This window comes from Mauremys reevesii, linkage group 1, assembly GCF_016161935.1.
Source record: "Mauremys reevesii isolate NIE-2019 linkage group 1, ASM1616193v1, whole genome shotgun sequence".
Taxonomy (NCBI): domain Eukaryota; kingdom Metazoa; phylum Chordata; order Testudines; family Geoemydidae; genus Mauremys; species Mauremys reevesii.
The window spans coordinates 159037770-159056958 of record NC_052623.1 but is presented as its reverse complement, the minus strand read 5'-3'; positions in this window follow the sequence as shown (position 1 = coordinate 159056958).

The following is a 19189-nucleotide window of genomic DNA, read 5'->3' as shown; positions in this document are numbered from 1 at the left end:
TGCCCAGAAAGTGGGCTCTGCTATAATTTTGCTGCTTTCTTAAGTTAGAACTCCAAAGGCTTGGCTTGGTCCCCCAGAATTGTTTACATCTTTTAAATCCTGCTTATTACTTCTTTGACATTTTTAATGTGCTTTACAAGTTCATATTGGCCTCTTTCCCAGTTTACACTGAAGTCAGAAGAATATAAATTATGATCTCTCCAGCTGTTTCTTAAGTGCCTTGATTCCAGAAATTAAAAAACACTTGGAGACCTACACAAAGCTACTCCAAATAATGGAAGCTTACTATTTTCTAAAGATAACACAAGCCTCTGTTTGGCCAGGGGAGAGTGGAAAGATGATCTAGATAATCAAGTTGCCCTATTAGTATAACAATGTATTTTTAAAAAATGGATGTGACTGAATATTGCTTCAAAGAGTTTGTCTACATTGGAGCTGGAAGGTGTAAATTCCAGCTCGAGGAGACATACCTGCACTAGTGTCGCTGCAGCAGCATGAGTGGCGGGAGGAACTAGCTTCCCCAAGTACATACGTATGGGGTTGAACTTGGTGCAGCCCCTCATGTCACTGTGGCTACGCTTCCATTTTTAGCGCACCAGTGCTATCAGAGCTAGCATAGGTATGTCTCCTTGAGCTGGAATTTACAGCTGTCAGCTCCAGTGTAAAGACATACCCTTAGGGCGGATAGAAATCCAGTATGATTCCCCACTTTCAGCAGTGATACCCGACAGTTGTATATCTGACTTTCTAACTAGAAAGAGGAACACATTAAGATTGTGCCCTTTCTCCTCCCCTCTGTGCCCTATTCATGGAATCCCGGCAATGATGCTGAGACATATCTAACCAAGGACACATCTCTTCTATCAGGCAGACAGAATTTAAGAGCACTTTAGCTACAGCTGGTATTCTCCTCCTCCTCCTCCCTAATCCATCAAAATCTGTTCTGGGCTGGACATAATGGGTCCCTTTGACATTCCAGCAGGATCCTGAATCAAAGTGAATCACGTGCGAGGCCAGACCCTGCAGTCTAGGTGAAATTCTTCCCCAGTCAGAGGGCCAGCACAAGCCTAAGCTCATTAAATTCTGAGGATGTAAGTGGGGTTGAAGTGGTGCTTAGATCTGTGAGGACCTTCTGCACTGGGGTGAATTCTGCCCCCCTTTCCCAGCTCACACTTCCTTTGGAGTTAGTGGGAGTGACGGGATGGTAGAAGATCCAGTCCTTAAACGATATCATCCAAAGACCAGCGTGACCTCAGAATCAGTGTGTTGCTTTTCATATCCGTTGGGAAACTCACTCTATCAAATGTGTGGGCAGAGCTTCCGGACTCATTAGAATTTTGATTACACACTATGACCAATAAAGATCTAGAAATATGACTGTACCTTTGTGACTGCTGAGTAGGGTGAAAACTGCTAAAAGGAATTATTATTATTGCACCTCTTTCTCCCCCTCCTTTTTGAGACTTACAGATAAGTGAACCAAAACAATCAAGTTCTTTATACGGGGAAAGAAACAATCCTACTTCATAAGGCTGTGTGAAGGAATGGCCTTACCAAATCGATAGGTCTACCACTTGGCTTGCCATACTTCACTTCTCTGAAGTAGTTTGCTTTTGGTAAAGCTAGTTACGCCTCAGTCTGGATAAGGATAGAAAGGTTATTTATCTCAGCATAGTGTGACCACTATGTGTGCTTCTCTACTTAATATAGCTGCCAACTTGTCTGCATCAGAACCCAGCTTTCATCGCAGCCTTAGGTAGCTCTAGCATATTGGGACTATGACCAATTGCAATTCACCCCTTTCACTTCCAGTTCCATGATGGCACATGTTGCACTTTCCATTGAGCTAGAAGAAGAATAAGGAGGGGGAAAGGTTCAGAGCATGTAAAACAACAAGAAGATGATAAGCAACAAACACCTGTATACTAACAAAGTCCATTGTTATGCAGGTCAATGTATAGGCAGTCAGGGCAAGCTTCTTCACACAACACAAATAGGGAGGCAATGCTCAACAGCAACATTTTCCTCAATAGAAAATTACTGCTAAAAATTGGCAATGGGAGTTGATTGGCAGGGAGCCCCCATCCACATGGCTAAGGTCTAATGACCTAAAGATGTAAGGGAAAATAGCAGCAAAAACTCAAGAGTAGTATTTCAGCTAATACATGGCAAAGAAATTGGCATAACAAGCAGGGATCATTCTAGCTCCATAAGGCCCAAACTTTCAAAAGGGACCTAATTTGGGATGTTTCACCTTTCAGCTGCCCAGCTTTCCACACTAAGGCCTGGTCTACACTAGGAGTTTATGTCGAATTTAGCAGCGTTAATTTGACTTAACCATGCACCCGTCCACACCAGGAAGCTAATTAGTTCAACCTAGAGGCCTCTTTAGTTCGATTTCTGTACTCCTCCCCAACGAGGGGATTAGCGCTAAATTCAACATGGCCATGTCGAATTAGGCTAGGTGTGGACGGAAATTGACCTTAGTAGTTCCGGGAGCTATCCCACAGTGCACCACTCTGTTGACGCTCTGGACAGCAGTCCGAGCTTGGATGTTCTGACCAGCCACACAGGAAAAGCCCGGGGAAAATTTGAATTCCTTTTCCTGTCTGGCCAGTTTGAATCTCATTTCCTGGTTGGACATCGGGGCGAGCTCAGCAGCACCGGCAACGATGCAGAGCTCTCCAGGAGAGGAGTCCATGCAATCTCTGAATAGAAAGAGGGCCCCAGCATGGACTGACCGGGAAGTCTTGGATCTGATCGGTGTGTGGGGCGAGGAGTCTGTGCTTTCGGAGCTGCGCTCCAAAAAACGGAATGCAAAGACCTACGAGAAGGTCTCCAAAGCCATGACAGACAGAGGATACAGCCGGGATGCAACGCAGCGCCGCGTGAAAATCAAGGACCTGAGAGAAGGCTACCAAAAAATCAAAGCGGCAAACGGACGCTCCGGAGCCCAGCCCCAGACATGCCGCTTCTATGAGGCACTGCATGCCATTCTAGGTGGGTCTGCCACCACTGCCCCACCAGTGACCGTGGACTCTGACGATGGGACAGTGTCGACGTCCAGTTCCTCGGCAATGTTCGTGGACGGGGAAGATGAGGAAGGGTTTCTGGAGGACGAGGCAGGCGACAGCGCTTACAACGCTGGTTTCCCCGACAGCCAGGATCTCTTCATCACCCTCACGGAGATCCCCTACCAACCCTCCCCGGCCGTGAACCCGGACCCTGAATCAGGGGAAGGAGCAGTCGGTAAGTGCTTTAAACATGTACACTTTTATTATTAATGTAGCAGGAATCTGAAGTGAAGTGAAAAGGAGGTCTCTATATATATGGGGATAGATCAGAAATCCTCCTGGGAGATCTCCACGAAGCTCTCCAGGAGGGAATCGAAAAGCCTCCGCAGGAGGTTCCTGGGGAGAGCTGCCTTATTGGGTGCTCCGTGGTAGCACACTTTTCCGCGCCAGGCTTTCATGAGGTATTCAGGGAGCATTGCCTCCCCGAGCATGGCCGCATAGGCCCCTGGTTTGTGCTGGCTTTCACGCAGCATGCGCTCTCTATCTCCTTCAGTGACCCTCCTCAGGGCGATCTCGCTCGGTGACTCCTGCATCTAATTAGGGGAATTACTGTAATGTTACGCCTGGTCCAAAGTATTTTTAAAAAATCTCCAGACAGACGGCTTAGCAGAGACTCAGCACGCTGCTGTGTGACAAGCATAACGGAAAGCCAAAGAATCAAATGGACGCTCATGGAGGGAGGGAGGGGGGACTGAGGACTCCAGCTATCCCACAGTTCCTGCAGTCTCCGAAAAGCATTTGCATTCTTGGCTGAGCTCCCAAAACCTGTACGGTCAAACACATTGTCCGCGGCGGTTCAGGGCAAAGCTCGTCAATGTGCCCCCCTCCCCCATCCCCAGAAGGAAAAGGAAAAAAAATCATCTCTTGACTCTTTTAAATGTCACCCTATGTGTACTGAATGCTGCTGGTAGACGCGATGCTGCGGCACTGTACTGTAGCATCCTATCCACCCACCCCCCTGCCTCATGGGTGGCTGATGGTGCAATACGACTGGTACCCGTCCTCATCATCAGCCTTGTGGCAGATGGTGTAGTGCAGTAGGACTGCTATCTCTCCTCATCATCAGCCCATAAGTAGACGGCCTACTAACCGTCTTCATCCTAGCAACAGGGGGCTGAGCTCCATCAGCCCCCGCCCTTCATGTGTAAAGAAAAGATTCTGTACTGCCTGGACTATCATAGCAGCTGGATGCTGGTCTCCTCTCCCCCACCCTGCTTAATGTCCTGTCTGGACTATCATAGCAGCTGGAGGCTGCCTTCCCCTCATTTCATTTCACTAACAAGTCACTGTTTCTTATTCCTGCATTCCTTATTACTTCAGCACACAAATGGGGGGACACTGCAACGGTAGCCCAGGAAGGCTGGAGGAGGAGGGAAGCAACAGATACAGTTGTTGCAGGGGCACCCCCTGTGAATGGCATGCAGCTCATCATTCCTGCATGATCTGACACAGAGCGGCTGTGCTCTCTAGTTCTCTGATACACTGGATCTCTAGTACACTTGCCCCATATTCTAGGCAGGACTGATTCTATTTTTAGATACCATAAAGGAGAGATTGACTTGGGGAGTCATTCCCAGTTTTGTCTTTCGCGCCCCCGGCTGATCTCAGCCAGGGGCACCTATGACAGCAGCAGACAGTACAGTGCAGTAGGACTGTTAACCATCATCACCTTGCCAATTTACAATGGCATGGTAGATGGTGCAATATGGCTGATAACCATCTCTGCTGTCATGCAAAAGCAAATGAATGCTGCTGTGTAGCGCTGCTGAATCGCCTCTGTCCGCGGCATCTAGTACACATACGGTGACAGCGACAAAAGGCAAAACAGGCTCCATGGTTGCCACGCTATGGCGTATGCCAGGGCAATCCAGGGAAAACGGGCTCGAAATGATTGTCTGGCATTGCTTTCCCGGAGGATGGAATGACTGACTACATTTACCCAGAACCACCCGCGACAATGAAATTTGCCCCATCAGGCACTGGGATCTCAACCAGAATTCCAAGGGTCGGGGGACACTGCGATGGGGTGGAACAGGGGCAGAGTTTGTGCTTTCAGGATTGCCTGCAGCAGGAGTGCACACGAGATAGGTGCTGTGCATGGTCTTGTTCACAGAGACAGACTAGACTGTGTTCATTGTTTGCAAAAATGTATCTTTGCAAGGAATTCACTCCCTTTTTCCCATCACACAGCTTCGACTGTCTCCAGACCTGCCACAGCATCCCCCTCACAGAGGCTGGCACAGCAGAGCTAGTGGAGGAGACCCTCTCTCGTGCATGTTCTGCAGGACCACAGGCAGGAGGACAGAGCCCCCTGCAGTGTATCTGCATCACCCAAAATAACTAGAAGGAGGCGCCCCCAGTTTCCCCCCTAAACTGTAGTTTTTTTAAAAAAAAACTTTGCTGTTAATTACTGTTTCCATCATGTTTTTACAGAAGACTGTGTTTGAAGGGTGGAGGCAGGAGCAGCAGCAGGTCACACACACAGCAGCAGTCAGTAGCACCCTGGTTGGTATGGGAGGTGGTTTCCAGGTTCTGTGTGGGTGAGAGTGCGTGACTGTCATTAATAAAAAAATCTTGTTAAGTAACAATGGAACATGTATTTTATTTTTTTGCTTTCACTGAGATTGTGGAGCACACAGCAAGCTGCAATAACAATGGGGATATTGGTTTGCTCACCACCATTCTGCACTTGCTCAGCAGTTGAAGAGTTCCTTGTCAGTGTCCTGGGTCCTCGAGGATCACTATAGGCATCTGCACATCCCCAACAGTTATTTTGTGGTCCGGGAAGAAACTACCTTCCTGCAGGCATCTAAACAGACCAGAGTTCCTGAAAACACGCGCGTCATGGAACCTTGCCTGGCCACCCGACATTGATGTTGGTAAAACGTCCCCTATGGTCCACCAGTGCTTGCAGCACCATTGAAAAGTAGCCCAATTTCTCAGCAGCTGACTGTGGAAGAGGTGGATGATAAGGTGTGAGGAGTTGACAACGGCCATAACTGCAGCGGGCTCCATGCTCGCAGTGCTGTGGCGTCCGCGCTGTCACTGACCAGAAAAGTGCACGAACAGATTGCCCGCAGGCGCTTTCAGGGAGGGAGGGCGGGATTGACAGTTCACTGATGACAGTTACCCAAAACCACCCTTGACACATTTTTCCCCCAGCAGGCATTGGGGGCTCTACCCAGCATTCCACTGGGCAGCGGGGACTGCGGGAACTGTGGGATAGCTTCCCACAGTGCACCGCTTCCAAAGTCGACGCTTGCCCCGTTAGAGTGGACTCACAAAGTCGAATTAGTGTCCTTAGTGTGGATACACAAATTCGACTTCCTAAGGTCGATTCCACAAATTCGACTTAAGTTGAATCGAACTACTCTTGTAGTGTAGACATACCCTAAGAGGCCTGGTGTTCAGAGATACTGAGCACGCCTGACTGGGAAGTTGATGGGACCTGTGAGTGCCCAGTAACCCATAAATGAGGACCTCAAATGTCTTAAATTGGATATGCAAAATCAGAGACCACTTTTGAAAACATGGGCCTGTCTGTATAGAGTGCGGTGCTGCCAGGGATGCTCAGAGAAGGGAGGGGAGGAAAGTCTTGCTTTTATAAAGGCATAGTGTGTGGTTCCCAGCCACGTACCCACCTGCTGGTGTACAGGCTTCAGTATAGACTGATGATAAATCCTAGGCCAGGGCTTAAAGAAATTGTACCTGGCTGTGCTGCAATAGCCTCTGCAAGCTACACTATTGCAATTGAAAGGAGTAGAGCAGCTACGTATCATTTACTAATATTTTATAATTTAGTACAGTACGCAAGCAACTTTATGGCCAATGCTTTTTTAAAAAAATATGTATTACTAATGCTGTTTCTCCTTTGCTTTCATTTACTCCTTCTCTTTTCTCTTGAATAGATCATTGTGCCTCTCTTCCTGTTTGTGTCTTCAGTGTCTGTTTCCTCTCTTCTTTCAGCCCTTCTGGCTTCCTCTCCCTCTATATGTGTCTTCTATGCTTTCTTTCACTCTTTTAATTTATATCCCCAGTATTACACAGCACGGTACTTCTCTTTTCTAAAGTCTCCCATCAATCCCTCTTGTGATCCCTCCTGTCTGAGTCCCCTCATACATCCACACCCTCCCCGCTTTCCTTACACTCTCTCGCCTGCCCCGTCTCATGAATGGGAAGTGAACACTGGCCTCCCTAGCTCTTGGGACAGAGGAGGTGATTGCTGGTACTCTTAACAGGGTGCTGTTTCTGGATACTGAGGCAGAGACTTAGCAGCAAATAGTCACAGTTCCATAGACTCGGATGGAATTATGACAATTTACACCAGCTGAGGATTTGCCCCTCTGTCTTCCCCCTGTGACGAAGTGGGAATGTTCTTAATGTTTTCTCTGACTACTGTGTGGGTGCCCGAGTTTCCCCTATGCCTTTCTTAAGTATTTAGGTGGTGGGATAAGGGTGTGTGATTGTTGCAGACCCCTAGAGAGCAGGTATGATGCCCTCTGCACAGAGAATGGCCGACACCCTGTCTCCTGGCAATCGATGGCCTGGGCCCAGGGCCGGATTAAGACCTTTAGGGGCCCTCAGCACTGAAAAGATTATGATGCCCCCCCATATGTAATTCAAAATAAAAACAATAATATACCATAAAATAAAATTTTATTTTTTGAAAAGACACAAAACTTACATATATGCTGAAATTAAAATAGCTTCTTTCTAGATTTTCTGATTGCAAAATTCTGGATAAGTTCATCAAAGCTGACTCGACGAAGCATGTCTGCTTCCATACACAATAGGGAAAATGAATCAAATCTGTCCTGACACATTGTTGTTCTCTGAGAGTTTTTATTCTTTTCAGCTGAGAAAAAGAGCATTCTGCTGAGCAGTAAGTAATCATCAATGTTAGAAAAATACGTAGTGCGATCTCTACATTTGGAAATACACATTGTATTCCGTCTTTCAGTATTGTGTCATGAAGATCAATGGGACTGAATTTCATTTTTCTTGTTTCATTAAACTTTGTGCGCATATAACAGTGGAACTGCCGTACTTCTCCACAGAGATTCGTGTTCAAGTCAACAGGGTATGAGTCAACTAGATTTTGGGAACCTTGTGAATATTGTTCATCGGATAAGTCCATATCATTTAGAAAAGAAAATCTACTTGATACTTCTTTGTACACGTCACCTCTCCTCTTCATATGAGCTTCAAGTGTATCAAGTATATCAATTTTTTTCAAAAAAAAAAATCTCTTTTTTTTTTGGTGCCCCCTGCTTTGCTGGTGCCCTAAGCACGTGCTTAGTCTGCCTATTGGGTAATCCAGCCCTGCCTGAGCCCCTCCTCCTCTGCAAGGTGCCAACTGAAGGTGTTGGAGAACAAAGAGATCAGGTGACCTCCTGGCCCGGGAAAGAGACAAAGGCCAGAGGAGGGACTGGAGGGAGTTTCAGTTTAGAGCTGGCTGGGGAAATGGAGGGAGGCCCAGAACTGGGTTCTGGGCTCCCTAACCCCCCCATGATGGACCTGATTGAGAGGTCCTGTTCTCTGTACCTACAAGCTCTGATTTAGACCATGTTCCTGTCATCTAATAAACCTTCTGTTTTACTGGCTGGCTGAGAGACAATCTGACTATGGAGTTGGGGTGCAGGGCCCTAGGTGCACCACCTGTGCAGACTCACTGTGGGAAGTGCACAGTGTGAAAAGGGGACACTGAATGCTTTGAGATCAGGCCCAGGAAGGTCGAAGCTGTGCAAGCTTCTTGCCCTGGAGACAGTATGCTCACAGAGAGGAGGCTCCCCCAGAGTTGTGACTGGCTTCGTATGGAGTAGTTCCAGAGCCTCGCCTGGTGACTCCATGACACCTCCACTCAGAACCTTCTCTGATTCTGGAGAAGTCATATTGTCTCACTGTGTTCTTCCTACTCCAGAGACGCCTGGCTGGTCTGAGGATGGGGGCTGGGGATCTCAGTACTGTATCCCTCCCTCAGCCTCCTGGCTGCTGTGTATCCCTCCCTCAGCCTCCTGGCTGCTGTGATTCCCTCAGCCTCCAGGGCTGGTGCAAGGAAGTTTTGTGCCCTAGGCGAAACTTCCACCTTGTGTTCCCCACAGCCCTGAAGCAGCTCCCTGCCCCCCCTCCGCCCTGAGGCGCGCCCTCCCCCGTGGCAGCTCCCTGCCCCCCATGGCAGCTCCCCACCCCCTGGCCTGGGGAGCCCTGCGGTACCTCCTCACCCTAGCTCACCTCTGCTCTGCATCCTCTCCGAGCACGCTGTCCTGCTCTAATTCTCCTCCCAGGCTTGGCGCCGCAAGCCTGGGAGGCAGGAGAAGTGAAGCAGCGACTGCGCGGTGGAACCCCCAGGCTGCCGGCGGTGCACTGACCCAGGGGAATCCCTGGGTTGCCGGCGGCAGCTCAGACTCTCCCTCCCAGGGCAACAGCCGATCAAACACTTTAAAAAAATTTGGGGGTGCTGCTTTTTGGCGCCCCCAAATCTTGGCGCCCTAGACAACCGCCTAGTCCGCCTAAATGGTAGCACCGGCCCTGTCTACTACTCTATCCTCTCCCCTCCACCCACCCTCCTGTTTGCATTTTTTGAATCCTTTCCTCTTCAGTAATGAGCTCTGGCACATGTCTTTGAAGCAGTGAGAGCAGACCTTCACTGTGCGATAGCTTGGCAAAGCTCAGAGAATCAGCAGAGGCACTGAAGCTCTTTCTGTGTAGCCTAAGGAGGACAGCACTGCACCTGTTTAAACTCAGTCTCTATCTGGGTTTGTTAGCAACCATAAATAAAAGTTTAGATTCTGCAAAAGTTGGTGGCACTCATTCAAGACAATGCTTTATTTGTAAGGGGTGCATGGACTTCACCTAAGTGAGAAACAGGGCCAACACTGGGAAACTAGAAACTGAGCTTGGAAAACCCCAAAGGATCAATTTCAGTTCACTTACATAAGAAAACACAATCTTGCTTCTGTAAAAGTTCAGACCCCAAATACTGTCTCCAGCTGCATTGTTGTATGTTTCTGGTATTCCACCCACATGCATACAATTGGCATCTCAGAAGAAAAGGGCAAATATGCATTTCCTTGAGAGTAAACTACAAACTATTCTGTTGATGTGTCCAGTTCTTTATGGTGGAGGAGGGAGCAAATGCTTTTCTCAGAAAAAAAGAAGGTCTGTAAATGAAATAGGAAGGATTGTTTGCATAGAGGTCACTGGCAGTTTTACCATTCAGGTAGAAACGGACTCAAAATGTTTTAAAATCAAAACCTGATCCCAGGATTTGAGGAACTAGAGCTCTAAGAAAAACACCATATTGAAGACCAGTCAGTGGAAAAGATGAGCCTGGAACTCAGGACTTTCTGACCTCGTGCCATAGACTGGAGTTGAATTATGTGAATTATGCTGCAAAACGTCTGTTAGTCTATAAGGTGCCACAGGATTCTTTGCTGCTTTTACAGAACCAGACTAACACGGCTACCCCTCTGATATTTGAATTCTATGGAATTGTTGAGAATAACAATACCTTTTGTCTTTTCTTGAGCTTCTGAGAAAATTAAGCAGTCAGTTCAGACATGCTTTGGAGCAAGTCTCATGAAGTTGAACTTGTAGAGTGGGCTTGTCTCACTGAGGCCTAAGTACAATTTGTTAACAATTGTAAAAACTGCTAGCAGTGTGCACCACATCCTCCTGTACATAAATAAGGTTTGCTGTTCAAAAACGGGTAATTCAAGACAGACATTCACTGGGAAATAAAAAAGTACGCCTCTGCCCTAAGGGCTTCTTCTCATGCCAAATTCACTTTCAAACACTCAGCGATAGAGTGCTACACAGTGCTAGAGCTGCTCAGAACAAACTCTGCAAGCCCTCTTTTTCACGATGGGAAAAGTGTTTGTTTTTATTCTCCCCATGTCCATTATTCTTGGTTGCTAATCCCAAACTTTACAAACAAATATTGTCCTCAGGGGAAAGTTAAGCATGCAGAATTTCATCCTGAAAGGTGAAAGTTTCTGAAAGCTAAGAAAGATTAAAAATAGATAGGGGGTTTCTAATGGAAATGCTCATACAACATTCAGTGTCATTACTCCTCCAGCTGTAATTCTTTGCTCAATCTGAGCTGGTACGGTTGGTTGAAAGAGAATTGAAGATGACTAGGCAGAAAAATAAGGGTTAAATCTGTGTCCGTGCTCTTACTTGGTTAATGACCTTAATAACAAAGAGTGCAAACATAGCTATAGATTGGTGAATAAAGAAACGTTGATACAGTTGGGAAGTTTGTTTGCCACCAGTGTGAAGCTGGTCAGAAATGTTCTGACTGAAGTTTTTCCATCTGAAAATGCTGATTCAACAGAACCAAAACACTCTGTGGGAACATATTGATGTCATTGATTCCACTTTCAACATTAACTGGGCAGGTTTGTGGCCAGCTCGCTTGCCAGATGGATTATTCGGGGGCTCTCAGGGTTCCCGGTATCCCTGGATCCCCGACTAGCTCTTTCCCTGGGCTGGACAGCTTCTCTGTTTAACTGGTTCTTTGCCTGCCTGCCAGGTCAGGGAACCAGGCAGCCCACCTGCACACCAGGTAGGAGAAGGCAAGTTTCAGTTCTCCTGATATGGATTTACTTTCTTTTAAAAAAAAAGAGGGGGGGGAGTGGTTTAGACTTTTGACACCAAATCAGGATACTTCTTGTCCTCCTCCCCCCCCCCCCAAAAAAAACCCCCACCCTCAGTTTTTTCACAGGAAAGAAATTCTGTTTTCTGCCCAGCTGTGTTTGGTGGTTAGCAGCAATAACCAAAAGTGAAGTTTTGAGGGAAAAACTATGGGAGCACACTGGCATATATTGCCATCTTCAATGACTTGCCATGATTATGACAAGTTATAGGAAAACTCCTGTCTACTGCAGACATTATAAAAAACACAAAATAAGTTATTTTAAAAGACAGCAGTAATTATTCATGTTGTGTGTATTTTCACCACCGAATGACCTAAAAGTCACTGGCATTTTATCAAAACAGCCTGAGAAGCCAGTTTACAATGAGATTTCTGATAAGAAGGTTCCAGCTGCCTTGTGGCTGGTCTGACATTTTGTAGTTATTGTAAAGATATTGGAAGAGTACAAATATTTACACTGTGATCTCCTGGCCTGATGTCTTCCTTTTTTTGACTATAATTTTAAAAAAGTGGCAAATTTTGACCTGTTTTAGAATCAGGACAAAATAATGAAAATGCTGATAGAGGATTCAATTGATAAAGAATTAAAGGATAGTAATATAACTAATGCCAGTCAACAGGATTTTATGAAAGTAGGTCTTGTCACGCAAAGCTGATTTCATTCTTTGGTGAAATTACAAGTTTGGTTGATAAAAATAACTGCATAGATACAATATGTTTTAGACTTTTGTAAGGTTAGTTGATTTAGTACTGCACAACATTCCAGGGAAAGAAATGACACGATACAACATCAGTGAAACATACCTTAAATGGAATTGGCTAATTGACAGATCCCAAAAAATAGTTGTCAATGGGGAGTCATCATTGAATGGAGGGTTCTGCGGGGATTGGTACTAGGCCCAACACAGTGAAGAATTTTCATCAATGATCTGGAAGTAACTGTAAAATCACTTCTGATAAAATTTGTAGATGACAAAGATTGGTGGAGTGGTAAATGATGTTGACAGACAGTCATACAGAGCAATCCAGATTGCTTGGTAAACTGGGCCCAGTCAAATAAAATGACTTATAACACAACCAAATGCAAAGTTATACATCTGGGAACAAGGAATTCAGGTCATACCCATAGAATAGGGGACTGTAACCTGGAAAACAGTGACTGACAAGGGTTTGGGGTCATAGCAGACAACCAACTGAACATGAGCTCAGTGTCGTGGCAAAAAAGCAAATATGATCCTTGGATGTATAAACAGAGGAGTTGTGAGTACGAGGAGGGAGGTGATTTAATCTCTGTATATGGCGCTGTTGACGCCAATACTGAAATATTGCATACAGTTCTGGTGCCCACATTTTAAAAAGATAGCAGAAAAATTGGACAGCCACAAAAATGATTTGAGGGCTGGAGACGAAGCCTTTTAGTAAGAGACATAAAGAGCTTAATTTGTCTGGCTTATCAGAAAGATCAAGAGGAACTTGATTACAGTGTACAAGTGCCTTCAAGGGAAAAGAATATGGAGTTCTCACGGACTCGTTAATCTAGCAGACAAAGGCAGAACAAGAACCGATGTCTGGAAGCTGAAGCCAGAAAAATTTAAAATGAGAAATTAAGCGCAAATTTTTAAGTGTAACGGTGATCAACAGTTGGAACAAACTATCAAGGGAAATGGTGGATTCTCCATGTTTGGATGTCTTCAGGTCCAGACTAGATGCCTTTCTGGAAGGTATGCTTTAGCCAAACACAAGTGACTGGGCTTAGTACAGAGGTAACTAGATAATGGCATGAAGTGTTGATATACAGGAGGTCAGCCTGGATGATCTCATGGTCCTTGCTGGCCTTAAACTCTGAATATGACTTTAAGACTGAGAAAAACGTCCACTACAGTTAAACCACTGTCTGAATCTTCTTTTACCAAACAATGTTTAGTACAACACAAAGATGGCAGCATAGTTCTGTTGGCAGCCTGTAACAAAATGCATGTTTTTTAAAAAATATATTGGCTAGCTTGGCAATCCTGTGTTGACTTGTGGTTTCTGGTGAGTGAAGAAAACACTGGAAATAGAAGACTTACCGATCTAGACAGAGTGGAAGGATGGGCCAGTGGTTAGGGCACTAGCTTTTGTCTTTGGAGACCTGGGTTTAACTCTCTGCTCTGCCACAGACTTCCTTTGTGACACTGGGCAACTCATGTAGTCTCTCTGGCCCAGATCCACAAAGGTATTTAGGGTCCTAATTTGAAATCAATGGACGTTAGGAGCCTAAATATCTCAGTGTGCCTCAGTTTTCCATCTGTAAAATGGGGGTAGTAGCACAGTAGGCAGATTAAATATATGTGCCACTGTAAGCTCTGTAGTGTAGCCATAGCTTAGGATACCAATGGAGTTCTGTGATGTTACTGACATAAACTATGACCGTATAGATCATTGTTGCAACCAAGGTCCTACAGTTGCACCATATCTTATACAAAGGAGGTCCAGTAATGTGTCTATGGTAAGGTTATGATTTGCTGGTTGTGATTATGCTATCTGTATGTAAGCAGAGTCAGGATGAGCTCTACCCTGACCTCTGGTGAATTATGGCGAGTGTGGAAAAGAATTTCAGGGGCTGATCTTGTTTGCATAGGCACACCCACCCCGCCTAGCATAGCCCACGGCAGCCTAAAATGGTCACTTTGACAGCTGTAGGAGCCTCAATTTCTCTGTTATTGGGGCAGGAGGAATAAAGTGTTGTTAGTCCCTCATTCACATAATCAGAGTATGAACCTGTTTTATGACAGAGGATCTCACCATCAACTAAGTAGCACTCGCTAGACAAGGGACATGGGTTCCAAAACCCAGTGAATTGAGAGAGGTTGGGGACTGGTGTGTGTATCTGATAGTATGGGCACCTTTTGAGGGCCTGGAACACCAATCGCACCTCCTCCTCCTCACTCCACTGTTGCAAAGCAGAGCTAATTTTGATTCCATTAGGAATCCATCTAGAGACTGCTGAGCTGATTTCACTTTGGGCCAATGGTGCACCAGCACTGGGGCTCCCCTACTATAAGCTGAAATCACTAAAAGAGCTAAACTTACTGAGCTGCGTGCTGTATTAACTAGTGGGGGGAGCCTGAAGATCTATCGCTAAGCAGCTAGTGGAGCAGTTTGCAGCACAGTTGGAGCAGCCCACGGAATGCAGAGCTTAGCTGAGCAATTTGTGGGAGTGGCCCACAGAACAGCGAGTGAGCGAAGTGGAGTGGTTTGTGGGGATGGCTGGAGGAGCGGCGCAGCTGGTGGAGTGGAGCCGGTCATGGTGAAGGCTACAGCAGAACTCCATGGAGAGGCAGGGCAGTTGGCCCCGTCCCACATAAGGTGCCCCTTAACACCCTGTGCCCCCCTCCCCATTTCCACCCAGGCTGCGGGGGGTAAAACTCTGCAGATAAACTTTTTGAACTCACGGACAGAGACTGTGGGGTTGTTGGACTTTGGGGTGATTGGACTTAAGACCCTAAGGGGAAAAGGACACTGTCAAAACTTACTTGGTAGGTCTTTTGCTCATGGCTTATGTTATGAATCCTGTTTGTGGTGTTTCCCCAATATGATGCCACATTGCTTCCCTCCTTTATTAAAAGGATTTTGCTACACTCAGACTCTGGGCTTGGCTATACCGGAGAGTTGCAGCGCTGGTGGTGGGTTTACAGCGCTGCAACTTACTCACCGTCCACACTTGCAAGGCACATACAGCGCTGCATCTCCCTGGCTGCAGCGCTAGCTGTACTCCTGCTCTGCCTCAGGTATAAGGATTGCAGCGCTGCTGCTCCGCCAGTGTGGCCACCAAAAGTGCTGTAATTGGCCTCCAGAGGTATTCGGAGGTATCCCAGAATGCCTGTTCAGCCACTCTGCTCATCAGTTTGCACTCTACTGCCCTGGCCTCAGGTGACCCGCCCTTTAAATGCCCCAGGAATTTAAAAAATCCCCTTCCTGTTTGCTCAGCCAGGTGTGGAGTGCAATCAGTGAATCTTTCCAGGTGACCATGGCTGCATGCGCCAAACAAGCCCCAGCATGGAGCAATGGCGAGTTGCTGGACCTCATCAGTGTTTGGGGTGAGGAAGCTGTGCAGTCCCAGCTGTGCTCCAGCCGTAGGAATTACGATACCTATGGGCAGATATCAAGGGCCGTGCTGGAAAGGGGCCATGACCGGGACGCGCTGCAGTGCAGGGTTAAAGTGAAGGAGCTGCGGAGTGCCTACTGCAAAGCCCGTGAGGGAAACCGCCGCTCTGGTGCTGCCCCCACGACCTGCCGTTTTTACAAGGAGCTGGATGCGATACTTGGGGGTGACCCCACTGCCAATCTGACCACCACAATGGACACTTCAGAGCGGGGAGGGGGGGGAGGAAACCAAGAGTGAGGGTACTGGGGTGGGGGGAGACACCCCGGAGTCCCAGGGGGCATGCAGCCAGGAGCTCTTCTTAAGCCAGGAGGAAGGTAACCAGTCACAGCAGACGGTACTTGGTGGAGGACAAACAGAGGAGCGGGTTACCGGTAAGCGGCTTTTATTTTCAGGATGGAAATATTTCGGGAGAGGAGAGGGGGTTAGGGCTGCATGCATGCATGCCTAGATGTGGAATAGCCCATTGATGTGGTCTATCACGTCGCGGTAATCTGCCTCAGTAATCTCTTCAAAAGTTTCAGCCAGAGCGTGAGCAATGCGCTTGTGCAAGTTCATAGGGAGAGCCACTGTGGTCCTTGTACCAGTCAGGCTAACGCGTCTGTGCCACTGTGCCGCGAGGGGTGGGGGGACCATTGCTGCACACAGGCAAGCTGCATAGGGGCCGGGGCGGAATCCGCATTGCTGTAGAAGAGCCTCCCACTCTTCCCAGGTGACCCGCAGCAGCGAGATACCTGCCAGGATTAACTCCTGTGGAAAATGTTGGGAGAGTGTTCAGTGCAGATGCCCCTGTAGCTGTTTGCTGTCCCCAATGCACAGAAACCCCTGCACAGCCCTGAAGCAATCAGTCCCCCTTACTCATCATTTCGTGGCTCCTGTTGGGTTATGTGTGCTCTGTTTGGGATGGGAAAAGTATGCTAAAGTGAAGACTGTAAACTCCTTCACTGTGTGGGAATAACTGTCTGGATGAGATTATAAACAATGCTGCCTCTGTTAACTGTTGCCATTTTTGCCTTTCGAAAAGTGTCCTTGACTACGGGACTGCCTGTATCATCAACTGCTCAGAGGCTACAAAACCTCAGGAAGAAGCCACGAGAAAGCAAAGAAGACATGCTGAAAGCAGTTATGGATCAGTCTGCCAGAGAGAGTAAGAAAGAGCAGGACTGGAGGAAAAAACTGCAGGACTGGAGGGAAAGGGAAAGCAGGATCTGCCAGAGAAATGCAGCGGCTAAGAAGAAAAGCACAAAGCAGCTGATAAGCATCCTGGCGCACCAAGCGGACTCTATCCAGTCACTTGTAGCCATGCAGGTAGAGCACTACCGTGCTGCCCCCCTGTCCCAAAGCTCTTTCCCTTGTGCCCCAATGTCAGCTCCAAACCCCCTTCCCCAGCATCCAGGTTCTTACCTCCACCAGCTGCCCCCAACACCTGTACGTTCACCAACTAGCCCTGAGAACTACGACCCTTACCCTCTGCACTCAACCCCCATCACCATACAGTATTTTCATCCTGAAGTGCAGCACTCATTGCACAGCACTCCAGACAGGACATATTCAAACCTGTGACTGTACAGTTCACCACCCCACCCCCATGCCCTTTTAGGTTCCCAAAATGTTGTGTGTCTGTCAAGAAAGTTATTTTCTTTTCAATAAATGAATTCTTGGCTTTGAAAACAGTCTTTATTGTTGCAGAAATTGAAAGATACCATAGCCCAGGAAAGAAACAGGCACTGCAAATCATTTTAGGAAAAACATTGTAACCACTGCACTTCACTCCCTTGCAAGGCAACAAACATTACTGTTGGCTTTCAGCCTCAAATTCCTCCCTCAAGGCATCCCTAATCCTTGAAGCCCTGTGCTGGGCCTCTTTAGTAGCTCTGCTCTCTGGCTGTGCAAATTCAGCCTCCAGGGGTTGAACCTCGGCGGTCCATGCCTGACTGAATGTTTCACCCTTCCCTTCACAAATATTATGGAGGGTACAGCACACGAATATAACCGCAGAGACGCTGCTTTCCCCCAAGTCTAGCTTCCCATACAGAGATCGCCAGCGTCCTTTTAAACGGCCAAAAGCACACGCCACAGTCATTCGGCACCGGCTCAGCCTGTAGTTGAACCAGTCTTTGCTCCTATCAAGCTTCCCTGTATACGGTTTCATGAGCCAAGGCATTAACAGGTAAGCGGGGTCTCCAAGGATCACAATGGGCATTTTGACGTCCCCTACTGTGATCTTCCGGTCTGGGAAAAAAGTCCCGGCCTGTATCTTCCTGAACAGGCCACTGTTCCGAAAGATGCGTGCATCATGCACCTTTCCAGGCCAGCCTGTGTTAATGTCAATGAAACACCCACGGTGATCCACAAGCGCCTGGAGAACCATAGAGAAATACCCCTTCCGATTAACATACTCGGATGCTAGGTGGGGTGGTGCCAGAATAGGAATATGCGTGCCATCTATCGTCCCTCCACAGTTAGGGAAACCCATTTGTGCAAAGCCATCCACAATGTCCTGCACGTTCCCCAGAGTCACGGTTCTTCTTAGCAGGATGCGATTAATGGCCCTGCAAACTTGCATCAACACGATTCCAACGGTCGACTTTCCCACTCCAAACTGGTTCCCGACTGATCGGTAGCTGTCTGGAGTTGCCAGCTTCCAGATTGCAATAGCCACCCGCTTCTCCACTGGCAGGGCAGCTCTCAATCTCGTGTCCTTGTGCCACAGGGTGGGGGCAAGCTCAGCACACAGTCCCATGAAAGTGGCTTTTCTCATACAAAAGTTCTGCAGCCACTGCTCATCATCCCAGACTTCCATGACGATGTGATCCCACCACTCAGTGCTTGTTTCCTGAGCCCAAAAGTGGCGTTCCACAGTGCTGAGCATTTCCGTGAATGCCACAAGCAATTTAGTGTCATACGCGTCTGGCGACTTGATATCATCATCGTCGGACTCCTCACTGTCACTTTGGAGCTGAAGGAATAGGTCAACTGCCAAACGTGATGTGCTGGCGAGACTCATCAGCATATTCCTCAGCAGCTCGGGCTCCATTTCCCACAGAAAACGCGCTGCACAGAAACCGTTGGGAGAGTCACAATGGCACCAAACATGGACGGAAAAACAGTGACTACTGGGATGTGAAGCGATGCATCATGGGGCATTGGGACAGGAAGCGGAATGACCCGCACCCTTCCGTCCCCTTCCCACAACCCATGGTGCCAAAATGGGATGAGGTGCTCTGTGGGATAGCTGCCCATAATGCACCACTCCCAACAGCGCTGCAAATGCTGCAAATGTGGCCATACTGCAGCACTGGTAGCTGTCAGTGT